This window comes from Formica exsecta, unplaced genomic scaffold, assembly GCF_003651465.1.
Source record: "Formica exsecta isolate Colony F162 unplaced genomic scaffold, ASM365146v1 scaffold236, whole genome shotgun sequence".
Classification (NCBI taxonomy): Eukaryota; Metazoa; Arthropoda; class Insecta; order Hymenoptera; family Formicidae; genus Formica; species Formica exsecta.
In genome coordinates, this window is record NW_021849640.1 from 968,638 (window position 1) to 976,062 (window position 7,425).

Consider the following 7,425-nt stretch of genomic DNA (forward strand, 5'->3'; position numbering starts at 1 on the left):
CATCGATGTTTCACCCGATGCACAACGATTACGCATTTTGTCGCTAATCAAGAGAAAAAAATTTTATCCACCTAGTGTAAAACTCAATATTGTTATAGTTTTATTTCTCTCACTTTTGTATAGCTTTTATTGCTTAAATTAATAATATTTATGTACTGCATTGATTTAGTAACAATTAACGCGAATGTATATCAATATTTTTTTTATTTTTGATATAATAAGCGATATAACAATCAATTTAGTTACATTTTATATCGTTGCTTTAGATCCTCGCCTTTTCTATTATCATCTCCATGGGAAAAATTCGCGACGAATATAAACCTCAGTATTTACCGCGCGACTCGGCCAGACGGTAATATCGTGATTGCTTCGGAAAAATTGGCTTACTCGCCGAGGGGACAGATTATATACACAGATACACGATGGCGACGAGAAGGAGACGGGGCGAGCGGGACGGAAACGGAGAAACCAATTAGCATTTAGACGGGTTTCGCAAAAAGCAGGAAGGATGGGAATCCGGAAGGAAGGGGCGCGGAAACCGCGTCTCTCGTACTCTTCCGCCTTGCGCGCGGCGTTAAAGCGGATCATCGAGAATCAACGAGATGATCCAGAAAGAAAATCTTGAGCGACCGCGCTCTCGCCACGAAAACCGATGGTCTTATCTCATTTCTGGTTCGCGATATAACGGTGAATTACCCGTGGCAACGAAATGAAAATTCTCGCGAGTCGGTGACTCGGGGCGGAATCAAAGAAGCAAAGCAAGCCAGTCACCCGTAACGGTAATAAGTTGCACAGGCAATTAAGTTTTAATCACTCAGATAGTTCGCCAAATGGTGCGGCATTGTATTTTTTACTATAGTTTACGAGTTTCGTTTTATAGCTACTTTAGTAGTACTGACGGCGTAACTTCTCTTTAGACTTGTTTTTATTTAGCAGGGATTAAAACGCTTTATACGACTATCCTTGAATTTTTATATTTCACGTGCGTCGTTAATCTTGGTCTAATATGGCGAAACAAATTCTGTTTTATTGATTTCGATCGCTATTGATACGACACGGTTATATTATGTTAATGAAAACTTTTTGTAAAGTTTCCATTAAGCTTTTTTGTCTTAATGAGAAATATCTGCTGTAAATGAAAATGTGCTGCAAATTAAATAACTGGCGTATAACTTTTTCCTTTTTACAAATTGAATGAGAAAGTGGATTCAACGAAAAAAAAAATTAATTAAATACAGGATTTTGTGAAATTAATTAATCGTAGTGTAACATCAACGTTGAACACTCGGGATATTTCTTAGCATTTGCCTAATTAATGAATAGCGATAAGAAATTTGTAGAATTATTCGCAGCTGTAAATGTTACTTATATCGCACGCATATAAAGCACATTGCAGACTTGATAAACTGGCTTGTCCGATGGCCATCTTAAAATTGACCGACAAATGTTTCAGCATCGGCTATTAGATACGCGGTGCACGCGCGGCTAAAGTCGCCGCAAAAAGGGATCCCTGTTTAGCACCTACCGCGGCCGATACAGCACGCAAAATGGTGTGCAAAGTGTATTAACTTCCCCGGATGCAAATTCCCAGGATTATAAATTATAACGAAGTAATTTCTGTACTGACCGCGCCACGATAGCGGAAGCGCCTTGGGAACGAAACAGGGTAATACGAATCTCGAATTCCGCGTGCGGATGCATGAAATGATTTGAATCGTGCGGCCGTCGCAGTTTACCGTTATATCGGCGCGGAGTTAATAATTCGTTATCAGAAGTTACTCGCATCTCGATTCGCTGAACGAAGAAAATCGCGGTGAATCGATTCGATCGCGTCTGCTAATTATCTTTTGCCGCAGTAATTTGTGCTAATCGCAATCCGAAGTCTAATAAGAACGCGAGAGGGGAAAAGATTTTATTTTATATTATTTGTACTCCGAGATGTCTATCTATATCGAGAGAAAAAATATATATTTCGCACGTTTGTTCTTGTCTATAAAATCGTGCGCATAGCATCGTGTACACATGGCGAGTTCATAAATTATGGTGTAACCTAAACGAAAACGTGTTACAGCGGCAGACGCGTTTTCGCACCCGCATTTACGATTTCAAAAGGCGAGGAAGATGGCAATACGTGCCTTGCATTTAAACGGGGACAAGAAAATTATAGCGCTCGCGTAATGTCGCGAGGGGTGTCCTACTTTTGCTGTAAATACAATGTTTTCGTAAAATGGCCGGCCTCGAAATGGTCCTCGGGAATCCTACGTTTTTCGAGGTACCGCTCGTAGATTGCTATGTAAATGTAGCGGTAAAACGTTTCCCCCCCTCAACTGTCAGACGAGTCGTAAATTCGCGAACAGACGGTGTCACGGTACTCACCCCACTTACTTCCCACCCGATATAATCGAGAATTTGCAAGCGGGATATCGCGTAAATTTCGTCCGATCGAGATTGATTGATTTACTTGTTTTTCAAAAATTGCATATCCAGATATGTTTTATTTTACAAGAGAGATGAGAAACTGTGTGACATGTTTCATGAAACCTTTATTGTTCGGCAAAAAAAAAATCAACAAAGAATAGAAACAAGAGATAAAAACATTAAAAGCAAAATGCGAAGAGAAATCCACGAAGAGAGAACATTTCTCTCTTTTTAAAAATATAAATATAATTTTCTCTCACAGAGAGCTCTTTTATACAAATCAAAACGCGGCGCTCTTATGAAAATATAATATAATATTCATATAATACGATGCAAGCGTTTTTTAATGTCCGACAATTTTTAATTATTACATTCAGCCGCGCGCGTTTTGCATCGTTGCCAGAAACGGTATAGGGGAACTCACTAATTGCAGCAGGAAATCTCGGGGATATTACGAAAACTACACCGTGAAAAATTGCACGACAGTCTTAAGCGGATACCTCTACATTTAAATCGCACATGCGAGACAGCGCATCGCGAAACCGCGCGTTTCGGCCACGATAATCGGATATACACGGGACAAACAATCGAACACCGACAATTCACGGAGGCATGCGGATATGCGCGATTCAGCACACGCGGTCGCGGCCGTACTCGACCCGAATATTTAGTTAATAAGCGACGGCCAATTGAAACTAAAGTGCCCGGGATACGAGTTGTTACGAGTACAATTATTCAGCGCATCGACACTATAAACCGTGCGCTTGTTGTTGTCTTCCCACTCGAACGAATCCGATTTTCGTTTGATCAGCCGTCCCCTGCTCGAATCGCGTTATTGACGAGTCATTGGACGTAACTAAATGCCAGGAAAAAGGAGGAACGGAATAATCCTCATTAGAGGGATTCGATTTCATCATCTGCACAAATTCGAATGCCACGCGTTGTTGATGGTTGAAGATATTTATTTATTGAATAAATGTTAATTTCTATTTCGTAGCGAGATAAATTTTAACTTAAAATGTGTCAGATATGATATATCTGACTGTGAAAAAAATCCTACAGAGTCGACTATATAAAACTTGCTTTATAAATTACTGATATCAGTCACAATACGATATTTATTTTTTTTTTCTACTACATATTTCTTCTAGTTTTTATACATCCATTTAGTTTTTATTATTATTGAATAAATTTGTATGGATCATATCATAAAACATGAGAAAAGATATTTTTTGGAGTGACCAGTTAAATTATTCCTACGATAGAATCCGTTTTTACCACGCGCGAATTTTTGTATATTATGTAAAAAAATTTCCAAGAGTTGTCTTTCCCACTGTGTATAGAACGTGGATTAGGTTATTTATACCGAGAATAATATTTATTAAGTCGTTAAACTACCGTATCTTCGCGTGTAAATAAACACATTGTACTTGACTTTATAATGTGTTATGAGACAGTTCGTATACTTCTTGGAAAAAAACAATCCGTGATTTATTACCGAGATTTATTATAGTCCATAAAATATGATGATTATATTGCCTCTATTTCCCCTCCTGATCACTTTCAATATTATTGTTAGACGAAACATATACACACGCGGACAATACACGTGATTTCCCGGAATGTTTTTACACCATCGAAAAACACGCGAGCCGCGGAATTTCTCGCAGTTCGAATCCAACGCTTGTACCGTACGCTAGCTCGGATAAACGCTCAGTTAAAACCTATAACTTGCTTATTCACAGTTTCCCCGACAGCATCCTATCTCCAAACATACTATTATCGTTGCAACGATACACACTGAAATATTATATATCAGATTAAATGCAACTCGTACACGCGCGTGATGTTTGAAGGTACGTATGTCGAAAATGTTTTATTTAGCTGCATCGATTATGTATAACCGCATCAAAATATCCATTCGTTTATACGTATTAAACGGAATTAACAATGATGTTGTTCATTATCTCTTTGATTATCGCACAGTTCCCGAGTGTTTAAAAATTGCGATTGTAAGCATTCGTATGAACAATGGAACGTCGGATTCATCGTCGGACTTATCACTGTTCGTACTACTTGAAATTGTATATTTTTCGAGTGGCCTTTTCCCACATGCCGGATCGTATTATTAAAGCAATGTAAGAAGACAAATAACAACCAGAATGCGTTCGCGTTTATTATACTTGTTGAGATGTTATATCGAAAAGAAATTTGTCTACATCTAATTACTTATCAAACCGAAACGAGAGCGCGGGAAAGTGAGGGCACGTTGCATACATCGAAATAGTTGCACGATGTAAACGAGAGTGCGGAACGAGCTCCCGTTATACCGGAATCATAATCATGGCCTTAATTAAAAGAGCATTAATTAAAAGCGTGCGCCGCCGCGAGTCTGCAATTAATAATGGTCCAATTTGTTCTCGTTACCCGACAACGCGCGGTCCAGCGACATAGTTTACTCCTCTCGCTTTTACAATGACAACGCGCTGAATACGCATAAATGTTACGAAAAATCTCTTGTGTTTTTTTTCCTTGAAAATATTTTTTGTATTCTTTACGTGTAAAAATATTTCTTGACCGCCTGTAACGATTCAAGACCGACTATGGCAAAAATTCGATGATAACGGAATTCGATTAAATGTCAAAATTTCCTTCGTTAAATTTTCAGGCTATAAATGTAATTTGATGCACGAAAGAAATTACTTAGCGTATATTTGCAAGAACCACGTGTGTCTATTTGCTAAACTGGAAAGCCGGCGATCTACCGTTAACAGGGTAAAACTGGAGGAGGGGGAGGAGGCAGACATAGTACAATATTGACATAACATTAAAATGCGGGCTGCCATCGGCTATTGTTAACAATACAATAAGCGGTTTATATTCATGCGAGATAATCTCATGCTGATAATTACCGATGACGCCGTATTGCGATATGGAAGCGCGATTATAAATAAATAGAGCAATGAACGATTCGTTATAATCAACGATATTATCGAATCGCCGCTATAATGCAGTATGCATTCTTTCACGAACAATCGCGATGTCATCGATGATGTGGTGATACAATCGCGATGCACGTTTTCAAATACCGCAATGTACAAAACAGCGACATTGATTTCGTTATGGAAAGTCTGAAGGGAATCATTAATATTTCGCGGTTGATAACGAACGATAATCGACATCAATCTACGGTTAAATTAATTCAGCGTTTCATTTAATGTCGAATATAAGTATTATCTTTATATATTCTTACAGTTTAATATTTAATTTGTAGTTAGATAAATCACAAATTATATATAAAATAATGTGTAATTTATGTATTATTATTGTAATAAGATTGTATTATCTACATATCACACAATTCGTTATGTATGTATTAATTATCTTACGGTCTTTTTAGCAATCTAAAATCAGAATATTAAATTTTAAATTAATAGCATTTTTAATTGAATCATCTGTCATTTTATGCGAAGTACAATTTCCCGGTGAATATTTCGCGGAGATTCTGCAGAGAGGTGAGTGACGAAGACGCAGCTGGATCATATATTCGGTAGGTTCATTTCAGAGGAAACCATAACATCTGCCTAATTAAGTGCAGCTTTGTCTCTGTTGAACGCTTGATTCTCTCGCAAGAATCTCGCGCGATTCTTAAAATTAATACTCATCTGTGTGCGGTGCAATTATTTGATATTTCATCCGATTTGTCTTTTATTACATCACGTCGGAGAAATATAAATGGTATCGCGAAACATTATCTTATTTCGAATCAGCTCGCGTCAAATATTATATCATAGCGTTCTTAGCCCATAGTCAAAACGACTAAACCAAATTTTCTATAACAAGCAAAATCAACTATATTTAATATCATTAATATAATTTACACGTCATATAAAATTATGCTGTTGTAGAAACTTACCTTCTATGTATAATGATTTTTTTATATTTCCATCTTGAAAAATTATGGACTTATATTGCTTTATACGAGACGCATGCATGAAAGATAATATTTTCTCGCCTCCTTCAAGAAGCCGTAAGACAAACGATACGTCTTTTCACGACAGTCGGCGGTCGCGTTGCTACTTGCTACTGCAGAGCATTGCCACTGCAATCAGCTGGAACGGGCGACTGTAACCGCGAATCCGAGTAGAATACGCCGCGAAGAGAAGTCGCTGTAGCAAAAAAAAAAAAAAAAAAAAAAAAAAAAAAAAAAAAAAAAAAAAAAAAAAATCCACCGTGTAGCCGCATGTAAATGGATTGTTTTAATAACTTTGAAAGCTGCGACGCGCATCGAAGCGTTGCCATCAGAGTAAAATGGTTTTACGCAACAAGCGTGAAGGTGGATAGCGGGGGCGTTTTGTCTCTTCTGAGAGAGTGAGGGAAGCCACTCTTGCGAGAGGAAGAGGATACCAAACAGCCATCTCATTGACGAGGTTTGCACGCGAAGAATGAAACTTTGTCTATGCACGCTCAGAAAAGTCTCCATTAATCTTTGATAATTAATGCGTCGTAATTTTCTCCGCGCGACTTTCTCTCAACAAATCTCAGATAATGCAAGCTGCACAAACAAGTCGCGCAAACAATCATGCATATATTTCTTTTACATTTGCAATATGTAAGATAAAAGAAAATGTAATAGTAAAAATGTAAGCGTAAAGCTTTTTACAAGAGGTATTTACAAGCTCTTCTTTTTCGATTTTCATAAAACCTCGGGGTGCATTTGTTGAGAGAAAATCTCGGATTTTTTTTTTAATAAATAAAGATCACAAAATGGAAAGAGGAATTAAGAAATACAAAGAAAGTAGTGATTCGACGATTGAAGATACCTAGAATTTAGTGATGTAAAGTACAAATGATTTAAGACAAAAGAAAACTAATGTATGTACTATTATGTATTTTTTTGTACAGCAAAGTAGATGTTTAGAAAAAAATGAGATTCCGTGAATTATAAATGCATTATATGTGCACGACGTTTCGCAAGTTTAAAAACTCCGCTTTCTGAAGCGGTTC